This window comes from Trachypithecus francoisi, unplaced genomic scaffold (genome assembly GCF_009764315.1).
Source record: "Trachypithecus francoisi isolate TF-2019V2 unplaced genomic scaffold, Tfra_2.0 Lachesis_group0, whole genome shotgun sequence".
In the NCBI taxonomy this organism is placed as follows: Eukaryota; Metazoa; Chordata; class Mammalia; order Primates; family Cercopithecidae; genus Trachypithecus; species Trachypithecus francoisi.
The window spans coordinates 68,113,124-68,125,862 of record NW_022681453.1 but is presented as its reverse complement, the minus strand read 5'-3'; the positions used below and the strand labels follow the sequence as shown (position 1 = coordinate 68,125,862).

Here is a 12,739-nt window from a genome sequence, read left to right as displayed (position 1 = left end):
GAAAGCCTCATGACATCTGTCCAAATTATCTTCTAGGGTAATTAGGAGTCCTTTCACTTGCTTTCCTCTGATTGAAGGTGGGATTGAAAATTGATTTGATAGTTCATAGCAATAAATTCAAAAGCATAGTCCAAAAAGCTGGAATTAAGTCCAAAACAAAGGATTCATGGTGGAGGATACATGATATTGAGTGGAAGTATTTTGGAAGGGGAAACCAGAGTTTTCTGACTCAGTGAGAAGAAAGCTTTTAAAGGATATCTGTAACATGAACTGTTAAGGGTTCTCATCTGCTCTGGAAGGCTATTACCTGTTTCCTGAAGACCCGTGGAGATAAGGCATTATCATAAGGGATAACAAATGGGTTCTATATTATGGATCAGTTGAGTTTGGTCGTGGTAGTAGTTGACAGGAACAGTGTTTCTCAGAGTGTGGACCCCCAACCAGCAACATCAGCATCACTTGGAAACTTGTCAGAAATGCAAATTCTTGGTCTTTGCTCCAGACCTTCTACATCAGGAACTCTGAGGTCATCTCTATCTTAAATAAGTCTTCCAGGTGATTCTGATGCACCCCAAAGTTTGAGAATACAGGGTTGCAGGAATGTGTTGAGGATTCTAATCTGGGCTCCGTGTAGAAAAAAACACAATAATTCATTAATGATGTCTGCCATGAACATGGAAGAGAGGGATGGCAGCAAGTGTTCTATGTATTTGCAATCTCACTTCTGGTGGAATTGATAAACATCATGCAAACAAATGAGCTAAACAAGATAGTAGTTACCCAAAAGTCCTAAAGAACTGAAAGGACAATTTTTCAAAGTAAATAACAAATGTGGATGAAAAGGTGCCAGTGGACTGTTGGAGAGCCACATAACTCCTTGTCCATATATAGTGCTTTCAGGGAGACTTCAGAAAATAAGAGTTTCACTCTAAATTTGGCAAGATGTAATGGTAGTAAACATCATATTTATAGCAACATGAAACAAATAACTCACAAGTATCCAGAACTTCTTTTCTCTTGATCCATAAGGAGAATTACGTGTTTGCCAGCTGAGTTTTATGGGTCTATCTTGCACAGAATCAGCGTGAGAGGTGAAGAAGACAATTGAAAGGAACCCAGCTAGAAGGGCTTGCTCTATAGGGGTAAGAGAAGAGAGTTATTGGAAAACTAAAATAATAGACCAAAAAGGTGAAAGAAACTGGGGATAAGAGCAAGAGTGGGCTGGTTTGGGGAAGAGGTTTATTTTGAGGTTTGAAGTTGGTTTGGAGATAGAACTAAAGAGGATGAAAGCTATACAGAGAGAGATGGAGAAAGAAAAATTTAAGAACTTTTTCTATGTGTTAGGCTAAAATTTCCATTTGGTATTTTTGAGAGACTTCTGTAAATATTTAAATTGCTTTTTAGTTATTATAATACTATCAATCATTATTATTTTGGTTGTTAAACTGTTTTTCTTTCAGAGTGATGCCATGCTAAAGCTGAACTTTATTTAGATTATTTGTAGAGTTTTTTGTGTGTTTATCTTCTGTCTTCCTCTAAAAATGCTTTATTTAAAGTGGCATATAGAGAACAGTAATGCTAAGAGCTTGTGTTTGTTAAAAATTTCGCAATTATAAAGTCATTTGATACATTATTTTTCAGTAGAATATTATAGTGATGCAGGCAGAAGTGACATTATTATCCCCATTTTCCAGATGAGGACACTGGAAATCTGTGAAGTTTCTGCCTTGCTTTGAGTGAAATAACTAGCAAATGATGGATTTGGGATTCAAACTTGGATGTTCTAACACCAAATACTCATTCTTTTTATTACTTCTGATGATACTAAGAGTAGTATAACGAAACAAGTCTCCTGTAGTTGAAGGTAAATTACTTTAAACTTTAAATTTACACAGTATCTCATAAGCTGTGGTTATACATGTAGCCACATCTTGGCAGGTAAGGAATTAGGATCTCACCTGAAAGGCGAGATTATTACAGAAATAAATTACCTGAGAAGAGGAAAGTTTTTTAGATTAGAAATTGGATTAGTAATAAGTTGCAAGCAAAAGCCACCTAGTCTTGCTTAGTCTAGCTACAGATGATTAAAAGGAACTCTTGGTGGAGATTATTAAGAGGACACTTTGAGGCTATGCACGTGTCTCAGACAGCAGGCACATGCAGGACAGATAGCAAGAGTATCAGGAACCTGTGCTTGGAAACTGTATTGATTTCACATTTTTGTACTCTTATTTCCCTTTCTCCTCTTCCCTTCCTATAGTAGAGTTGTGCTGAAAGTTCTATCCTGCCTAAGCCATGCCAAAGGAAACCAAGGAAAGGAGTTTTCTTCCTATTTGGGTTGCAGTTTTATTGTAGACCCCTGAGGATTCAGAATGGTGGCATCAATGGGAAGGTGAACCCCAAGGACATAGAGTTGGGGTGGAGTGGTCAGTTGTCTCCTCCCACTTAGGGATCCCATTCCTCGAAATGTCGGAAAAATGTACTCTTTTATTTTTGTTTTTTATTTCCCCTCTGAGAGAGAATCTCTGAAAAGACGATTGCCGAGAGTGTACAGTTCACATGATTTGTAGGAGAGATGAGTCAGGATGAAGGGGTAGTGAGAAAGAAAAATTAAATAGTTATTTTCTAAATACAGAATTTAAAAATACATACTAAAAATAAAATTGTTTAAAATATTAATAAAATGTTCAGAATGAAGTTTTTCTCTATTGCTCTCTAGCTTTTGCATTTCCCAAACTCAAAAGAATGTTTTCTTATGTAACAATCTGCACAATGTCAGTTGACAAGCAACACAGTATAGTTCTCAAATACAAAAGTAAAAATCAGGATACCCATCCATTTTCCCAAGCTGGGAAGAAGAAAGAATGAAGATATTTCTTTGCTTATAGAATTCTAATTTAAAAGTTGGGAAGTTTTCCTATTTGCTGATTAAGACTTGAAGCTTGTGGGTAAATAGTGGTTGCAGCAGAAATCGGCCCCTTAGAGACTGGAATCAAGAAGCATATTGCCCTAACACTTAAAACACATGAGAGGGAGAGACAGAGAGAGACAGAGAGAAAGAGAGAGAGAAAGAGAGAGAGAGAGAGAGGAGGAAGAGAGAGAGAAAAAAAAGAATAAATAAATCTAAAAATAAAAATATGGCAATTAGAATATAGATTTCCACAAAGGAATTGAAAGATCATTGATAGGCAAGGGTTTACATAGATATGAGTGAGAATACTGGACCATATTTCAACAACATTAGCATATCTTCCTACCTTATATAAATTGCCATTGAAGTTTTACTTATCTGGTGTTATTGCATAATCACTTGCTTGACCTTGGCAGTGAAGTAAAGCTTGTAGGACTAGAAATTTGTTTACATTTAACCCATGTCTACATTGGTATGTGCTGTAGGTTGGCATTTATATGCAAAGTAGCCAATTATCTATATTTTTCTTTGTTTCCCCTACAGCAGAATGGTGAAACCAGTTTCTTGCATGTATAATTCTAAGAAATTTATGCTAATGAGGAAAAAGAAAGACTCGCATACTGTCCAAAATGTATAATTCCAGTGCTACTGGGATGACCAAGTGCATTTTTATATGTAAGAAGTTTGATGCAGTTTATTTTTTAAAGAAATCTTTCATAGATATAAGAGAGGAAGAACCACACAAAAGAAAGACAAATTGCGTTTCTCACCCTTCTCTCACCAGATGTTCTCCTGTTGCTGCTTCTGCAAAGTGAACAGAGTGAGGTGGCCAATTAACTTCCTTGAGTAACCAAATATTTAAAACAAATGAATACAGAAAAACCTTTCAGCAGCCTTCATCTGTAGGCAAGGTAACCACAGAGAATCAGTCAATAAATTGACCAAGCACTTGTAAGAAGAATGTATTCGTCACAGGGCTGTGCTGCTCACTGACAGTGCACCTAACTGGCTTCTTAACCTGGGCAGCTCCTTTGTCCCAAACCCAGGCTATGCTTCCTTTCAGGGTCTTGGAATAAGTCCTATCCAATTTGTTAATTTGAGATCAAGTCCGATTTGTTGCTGGCCCCTGTCTAAGCCTGGTGTCCCATCTGTTCTTGGTTAGGTTTATTTGCTATCTCCTAATTACACCATTGACTAAGCTTTCTGCCAATTTCTACAGCTCTCATGTTATTCTCTGAAGCTGATGTATTAGTTTGCCAAGGCTGCTGTAACACTGTACCACAAACTGGATAGCTTGAACAACAAAAATTTATTGTCCCACGGTTCTAAAAGCTAGAAGTCTAAAGTGTCATCAGGGTTGGTTCCTTCTGAGGGCTATGAGAAAGAATCTGTTCCACAACTTTCCCCTAGTTTCTGGTGGTTTGCTGGCAATCTTTAGCATTCTTTGACTTGCAGAGGCATCACCTTGATCTCTGCCTTCAGGCTCACATGGTGTTGTCTCTTTATAAGGATATCAGTCATCCTGGATTAGGGGCACACTATACTTCATTATGACCTCATCTTAACTGATTACATCTGCAGGGATATTATTCCTAAATAAGGTCACATCCGAGAAACTGGGGCTTAGAACTTCAATGTATCAATTTTGGGGATACACAATTCAACCCATTCAACCCATAACAGCTTATTAACTCTTGTCCTAATTTCCAAATGCTGCCCTGCTTGATTTCTGCCAATGGCCTATACATAATTTACCTTTGATTGCTTATTTTACTACACAGCCCTCTTAGATTTGATTTGAACTTCACCTGACTGTGCTCATGATCTTTCTGCCCTCTTTTTAGGACACTAATGTCCTAGGTCTATATTTACCATGAGATTTACATCTCACTGTGTCTAGTTCTGTGTGGTGGGCAGAATAATGATTCCCCAAAGACATCTGAGTCCTAATCCCCAGAACCTGTGCATATGTAGGTTCCATGGCAAAAAGGAATCAAAGTTGCAGATGGAATCAAGTTTGTATTCAACTGCCTTTAAAATAGGGAGATTATCCTGGATTATCCAATTGGGCCCAATGTAATCAAGCTTTTAAAAGTGAAAGAAGGAGATAAAAGAAGAGAGAGGAACATATATGTCAATGGAAGTATGGTTCAAACGATGCTTTATTGCTGGCTTTGAAGATGCAAGAAGGGGGCTTCAAACTGAGGAATGCAGGTGGCCTCTATAGATGGAAAAGGCAGGAAGATGGATTATTTTCTATGGCTTCCAGAAAGCTACACAACCATGCTGACACCTTGATTTTGGTCCAGTGAGGCCCATATTGGATTCCTGAACTACAGAATTATAAGTAAATTTGAATTGACTTAAGCCACTAAGTTTGTGGTAATTTGTTAAGGTAGCAACAGAAATCTAACATTTTAGAATAAAAAATTCCTGGGCATGCCCTCATATTTAGATGCCAGTGTTTATCCTACCCTGAAAGTTCTTCCTGTTCTCCTAGGCTTATTCCAATTAATTATTTCACCACTGCTTCAAAACTTAGAATTAACATGCATTAGATGTAACATGGTGTAACAGAATTTGCATGGGTGTTGGAATCAGACTTGACTGCAAATTCTGGTTCTGTTACTTTTTAGCTGTGTGACCTTACATAAATTATTAAACCTTTCTGAGCTTCAGTTACCTCTCTTTTATCTACAAAATGGAGATAATAAGACATACTTTTTACTGTGAGGATTAATAATAAAATCTTTAAATGCACCTAACACAATGCATTGTACATGTTAGGTATTCAATAAGTGGTAGCTATTCTAAAGGCGTTTTAAATTCTTAAGCCCACCATTTAATTTTTCTAGCACATGTTATTTTTAAAGCGAGGCTCATTTTATTATTATTATTTTTTGAGACAGGATCTGTCTCTTGCCTAGGCTAGAATGCAGTGGCGCAATTTCGGCTCACTGAAATCTCCACTTCCTGGCCTCAAGCGATCTGCCCACCTCAGTCTCCCAAGTAGCTGGGACCACAAACACGGGACCACATCTGGCTAAATTTTTTTTTTTTTATTTTTTGCAGAGACAAAGTTTTTGCATGTTGCCCAGGCTGGTCTCTAATTTTTGGGCTCAAGCAATTGCTGGCCTCAGCCTCCCAAAGTGCTGGGATTACATGTATGAGCCACTGTGCCTGGCCAAGTCTCATTCTAGATTCAAAATATAAACAAGTAATTGGATCTTGAAAGGAGGAATCAGTGAGGCATTGTGTCTTATAGTACTTATTGGTAAATGGGTAAATATTCAGGAATAAGAAAACACAAAACTGTCAAAAACATGTCCAATTATTTTTTGTAGGAGACACCCTGGAACAGAAGAGGACAGCACTCAGGAGACTGAGTTAATTGTGAAATATGTGCTGTCCTGCAGTAGGCAGAGAATGGGAAGATATTTGCTCTGTTGAATAATAACAATGTAAGTAACTTGAAAGCATTTGGAAGATCATATGCATGTCTCCTTTTGCCTTCAAAGGACTCTACATACCATGGCCTAAATCTGCTTCATCATGTCATCATGAAGTTGCACACCATAAAAGATATTTAGGAAAATGTTAGTTATAAAATATGTAAAAATTACTTATAACAAAGAATAGTTTATTTAAAAACTATTTTTAAAAGTTTCTTCTGGTTTTCTGTCCTTGTGATAGTTTGCTCAAAATGATGGTTTCTAGCTTCATCCATGTCCCTGCAAAGGACATGAACTCATCCTTTTTATGGCTGCATAGTATTTTATGGTATATATGTGCCACATTTTCTTAATCCAGTCTATTACTGATGGACATTTGGGTTGGTTCCAAGTTTTTGCCATTGTGAATAGTGCCACAATACACATATGTGTGCATGTGTCTTTACAGTAGCATGATTTCACATGTTCTCACTCGTAGGTGGGAATTGAACAATGAGAACACTTGGACACAGGGCGGGGGACATTACATATGGGGGCCTGTTGTGGGGTGGGGGCAGGGGGAGGGATAGCATTAGGAAAAATACCTAATGTAAATGATGAGTTAATGGGTGCAGCAAACCAGCATGGCACATGTATACCTATGTAACAAACTTGCACGTTGTGCACATGTACCCTAGAACTTAAAGTGTAATAATAAATAAAAGTTTCTTCTATTTAAAAAAGAACCGGGGTGGGGGGCGGAATGAATAAGTAACACTGAAACATTGCAGCAAAACTTGATAGAGTGAATTAAAAATTTCCTTTGAGAGTTAAAAATGATTCTTCAAGAAATAGCAATAGTTATTGAGGATCTTACTGCACTCAGAAAAATAGGGGCAACCCCCCTAAGACAGTACCTTCTGAGCTTAAGTGCAGAGATGTAAACTTCACAATATTTTAAAACCATGACATTAGCAACCATTGCATCTGGCTCAGATAGTGCAGTTTTAGCTAATATTTGTCAACTAAATGAGTAGAATAAACTCACCTCAAAATACATTTTGAATCTCAAGAACCAGGGAACATAAGTAAAATACTCTTAGTAAGAAATAGTAGTTGCCATTAGTCAATTCTTGTTGCTGCAAATTTCTTAAATCTCAAATCTAAAAAGGAGAAATACAGGACTAGAAAACAAGTGGAATTACAGTTGGAGGAACAGATGGGATCCAACGGATGATTCCAGTTGCAGAGAGCAAAAGAGGTGGGTAGTGGTGAAGTCAGAATAGTAGGTACAAGGTAGAGGCTCTTCAGAGGGTGAGGGAAGCTCCATGATGGGATAGAAGTACAGCACCTGAAAGAAATACATGCTTCCCTCCTGGGGAGGAGCCAGAAGCCAGATTCAGACAGATTTGAAGTCAGAGTGTGGCATCAGAATACATGTGGTACACAAGGAAGCAAATGGGATTCATGAGGAAGTAAGAAGTTACTAGCTATGTCTAAGGGAGAGAGGAATGAAGAAATAGAACCAGGAACAACAAGCTGTCACTCAGGATCACTGATCAGGAGTAGAGTAGGGAACACACCATGAAGTTTTAGAATCCAGCAGGCAGTTAGTCCTAATGATGAACTTGTGGGCATAGCCCATTTTCTATAATATCTTCTGACCATTATTTTCAGTTTGTAAAATGGTCAGGCCTGGCCAGGTGGACAACAGTGTGAGTCTTGGCAAGCAACATTCTTGTGATTTGATATTACAAAACAGAATGTCCTAAGGTAGTAGGTCCCAGGACACAGTCTGGGGTTCTGCCAAACAGTTCCAGAAATATGATGGCAAGGCCTGTGCAAGCCAAAGTCATTGGTGCCTCTTGCTTCTTGTCTGATGAAGATGTCCTCAACTTCTTCAGCTAGTGACAAAATTAAACACTCACTCCAAACCAATACATAAGCCAATTTGTGATTAAAACAAGATAAACTTGTTTTAATTTGGGAAATTCTATAAATTTTAGAAATATGTGAAATGAGACAAATGAGATATCAGATGGCCAGAGTCAGTTGAGAACTTCCTAATTCATCTCAGTTACTGACTTATGTAATGATGTCTGGCAAATGGCCTTGGAAAAGGAGTTCAAGTCCCAAACTGCATTTATAATTCCAAATGGAACATATTGGTGATATCTGGATCTTTGGGTTGGAAACACCCTAACCTCATTTCAAAGATTGATAAATGGGTGATTATATGATGTAAGAGTGTTTGCTATCACTTACCTAGATGAACAAGTAAGTAGACCTAGCTACAATACAGAAAAACCCCAAAAACATTGCAGTTTAATGCTACATGCAACCCACATCTAATCAGAAATAATATTATTTTAATTCTGCCTCCTAAATATCTCCCAAACAAAAAATAATTTTTTTCCTCAACTTACTGTGACATTGACCTAGTTCAAGCTCCTTCGCCTGGGCTATTAAAACAGCTTCTTAATTGGTTTCCAGTCTAGCTTTCCCTCATTTATTCCAATTTCTTTTCCATACACAGTGATTACTGTTTTTCTAAATATCCAACCTGATAATTTCATTGCTACGATTCAAACCTTTAGTGGTACCCAGTTTTTTTGTATAAAGCCAACATTTCTTAAAATGGTCTATGAAGATGTTCATAATCTGCTTGTCATTTGTTTTTCCAATTTGAATTCCATATTCCAGCCCCACTGAACAACTTTCAGCTCCCAAATGTCATGCTGTCTCACCTCTGAGTCTTGTACTTTATGTTTTCTCTGCCTGTAACTTTCTTCATTGCCTCTTTCCTACTATTGCTACCATTTCCTACTATTGCACCAATGCTCATTATCTTTATACATTGCAGAATGTCACATGAAATGTGAAAGAAGAGGTGAGTGGGTTAATTTCTACTCACCGCTCAGGTTTGGGCAGGCAAACTACTTGTGCTCACCAGTATCCATCTTTCCTTCTTTATCCTTGGCATGTGGATAGACTACATTTCCTAGCCTCCCTAGAAGTTAGGTGTGGTCATATGACTAAATAAAATGTGAGTGGAAGTGATATGCCTGCCACAAGCCCATAAAAAAACCTGTCACAAGCAAACCAAACCTTCCTCAACCTCTCCATCCACCCATCTCACTGGAAAGGACTCAGAGGACTTTGAGAAGGATGGAGTCCTAAGAAAGGTGCCTGGTCTTTCATTTGACTGTAACATGAGCAAGAAATAAATCATTAGTGTGTTGAAATGTGGAGAACTTGGGGTTGTTTCAGCAGCTGGCATTACTATCCTTAAGTGACTCAAGGTTTTTGTTGACTTACAACTTTGGGAAACCTCTGGTTGAAAATATTTGTCTTCTCTATGCTACTATAAGCTTGGTAAGGGCAGACACCATTATCTTATTCACTGTTTTATCTTCTGTTCTTATTACAGTGTCTGTACACAATGTGTAAACACCCGAAAATATCTGTTAAATGTTAAATCAATGGGCTTTATATTGAAGCTTAGAAAATTCACATTTCAGTTTCCAGAGATTAAACATATAGGATTAAATTTAGAAAGTACATTTAATTCCTTTATCTGACAGAGCAGAAACTGTGAAAACTGGGGAATTCTTACATCTAAACAAGCAAACAACTTGAAAGACCAAATCAGCATTTTGGGACAAGAAAGTTAGTACAAACTGAGGTTTACATTTTGATACTCGAGCTGGTCTGCTGCTTGATTTTACTTAAAAGAGATAAGGATATCTGTCATGTGGCATGTCAAGAAGCTTTTGAAAAGCTGAAATAGGCTCTAATTTTTCTTATCAATTTTCAGAACTCTAGGCAATTCAAACCTGTTCAAAGTGTCAGTTGACATGTCCAGTAATGGTCGGTGCACTTTGTTACAAGACCACAAAAGGAAATAGTTGTCTACTTATGAGAAAAATATTGCCAAGAGAAAGAAACTTGTCATCTCTACAGCATTAATGTAAAACAATTTGTAGTTATTGAATACAATGGATCTCTACCAGATTTTTTTTTGTGTGTGTGAAGTGACCACAATTTTCTCTCTTAATTAGGGTATGATGGACTTTAGAGTAGCCCATAGAAATCATCCTGAAAATAGAAGAATGAATGAATTTTCAGAAAGAAAAGAGGTAAGAGAAAATGAGTGGGAGGGAGAGAGAGAGACAGAGACAGAGAGATCACATACTAGAATATTCTCTATGTGAATAAAGAGCCTAAGATTTTCATATTTCATGGACCTTCCTCAACTAGAAGAAAGTCTGCTGCTGTAGATTTTCACTAAAATTAATTATGGCGTGGATAGGAGAGAACAAGGAGAAAGAAGTATTCATAATTTACTATACTTCTACTTTTCTTTTATCTATAAGAAATTATTGTATTTTTTACCTTACCTTTTTGCTAAAGGATTTCAAAAAATATAGTTTCAGTTTGGATATTAAAGGCAAACAAAATTAGTTATCTGCTCTAAATGTATTATTTGTTTCTTTCTTGCTACAGAAGCCTGATGACTAGTATGCCAATTATGATACTTTTCCTTTCCTATTCTTTTCAGCTTGGGGTAGCCACATGATGGAGTTCCCTCCTATGAGACCTAAGATGAAATCTGTTGATGAAATTTCTGGGGATTTTTTTTTTAATTAAAAAGGAACATATACTGTTGACACTGTTCTCCCTTACTTCCAGCCCCCTCCTATTCTTCTTACTTTGAATGCAGATATGGAGTCTATAGCTTCAGAGGCCATTTTGCTACTATGAGGCAGTTAGCATAAGGATAAAATCCAACATGCTTTGGATGATAAAGCTGAAAAATAGAAAGAGCTTAGGCCCCTGGCATTGTTGAGAAGATTAATACCAGCAGAGATAAACATTTATCTCTAGGCTCTCTGTAATATGAGAAAAATAAACCACTATATATTTAAGCCTTCATTAGTCAGATTTTCAAAAACATTCAAACACTTGGCCAATACATAGAGACAGAAGAGTAGAGAACATATTGAAACATATTTAAGACTCACACCAGATTCCAATGCATACCTTTCTCTTGCTGATTGGCCAGAATTGTCTAGGATACAGGACTCATGCACATTTGGATATTCAGTTTAATGGCAGAACTCTGAAGATGGGAACAATGAGTGAAAACCATTTAGTTAAGAAATGCTGTTGCCAGTTACTTAAAAACAAAGCCTGTGCAAAATTTTAAAAAACGTTTTATAGGCTGTAAATCACAGAAAATACTAAGGTGAATTTCAATCATTTTAGAGGTTTATTTTGCCAAGGTTAAGGACACACTCAGGAAAAAGGAACACACATACACAAAATACAAAATTAGCTGGGCGTGGTGGTGCACACCTGTAATCCCAGCTACCTGGGAGGCTGAGGCTAGAGAATTGCTTGAATCCAGAAGGCAGAGGTTGCAGTGAGCCAAGATCGGGCCATCGTACTCCAGCCTGGGCAACAAGACTGAAACTCCATCTCAAAAAACAAAACAAAACAAAACAAAACAAAACAAAACAAAACAAAACAAAACACCCAACCAACCAAACGAACAAAAAACCTCCAAGAAACAAAGCAAAACACAGGAACAATCTGTGATTCATGCTTTTTCCACAGAGGATCTGGGAGCTTCAAAATTTAGGGGAAAGAGCAGGCAGTAGGAGAAAGAGGAAGGAAAATAAAAAGAGGGGAGGATAGATAAAGGGGGCAGCTGTTGTATTCTCTTGAGTTTTCAATTAGTGTTCACTGAATCCACATCTTATATGTGAAAGGAGCGCCTAGAGGAATAGGCAATTATGCATTCATCTTGAGCTCAGTGACTCTGTATTTTTACATATGACAAAAACAGAGTTGAGGAAGCAGTCAGATATGCACTTGTCTCAGGTGAACAGAGGGATGACTTTTAGTTTTCTCCTTTGTTCTGTGGCTGTGACAATAAGCTGTCAATTTACATTGTCAGGGTGAAATTCGACAGATTTGTTTTAGGGTAAAGATCTTGGGGCTTATAGGGAATTTTCTGGTGAGCAAATTGTGAGGGAGGTATGTAGCCTTTTATCTTTGTAGCTATCTATTTAGGAATAAAATGGGAGGCAGGTTTACATGAGCCAGTTCCCAGCTTGACTTTTCCCTTTGGCTTAGTGAGTTTGGAATCCTGAGATTTTGTTTTCCTTTCAGAGGCAAAAGCATGTTTACAAGAACATAGATACTATATCAGATGGGACTGATAGACTGAGATATTCTTCTTACATGTGAGGCTTTTTTTGTAGTTACTCAGGATTAAGAACAGGATTGGTCATCAAGTCTGGGGCATAGCTGTCGATGAAGAGTTAAATGGTGTAAAATATTTGCTTTAAAATATTCGAAGAGCTTTCTTCTGAGCCATATATGAGTGACC

The 12,739-nt window shown here is 37.4% G+C and overlaps 1 long non-coding RNA gene across 1 annotated transcript in view; it reads right to left on the bottom strand.

The window, feature by feature from the left end:
• Nucleotides 1-996: 996 nt before the first annotated feature.
• LOC117083440 overlaps nucleotides 997-12,739 on the bottom strand; it is a 46,498-nt gene continuing 34,755 nt past the window's right edge. The window contains exons 3-5 of the long non-coding RNA XR_004437085.1: nucleotides 11,386-11,464; nucleotides 3,682-3,715; nucleotides 997-1,134 (exon numbers count right to left, since the gene is read on the bottom strand). This is a non-coding gene — a long non-coding RNA (uncharacterized LOC117083440). The remainder of the gene's footprint in view (nucleotides 1,135-3,681; nucleotides 3,716-11,385; nucleotides 11,465-12,739) is intronic.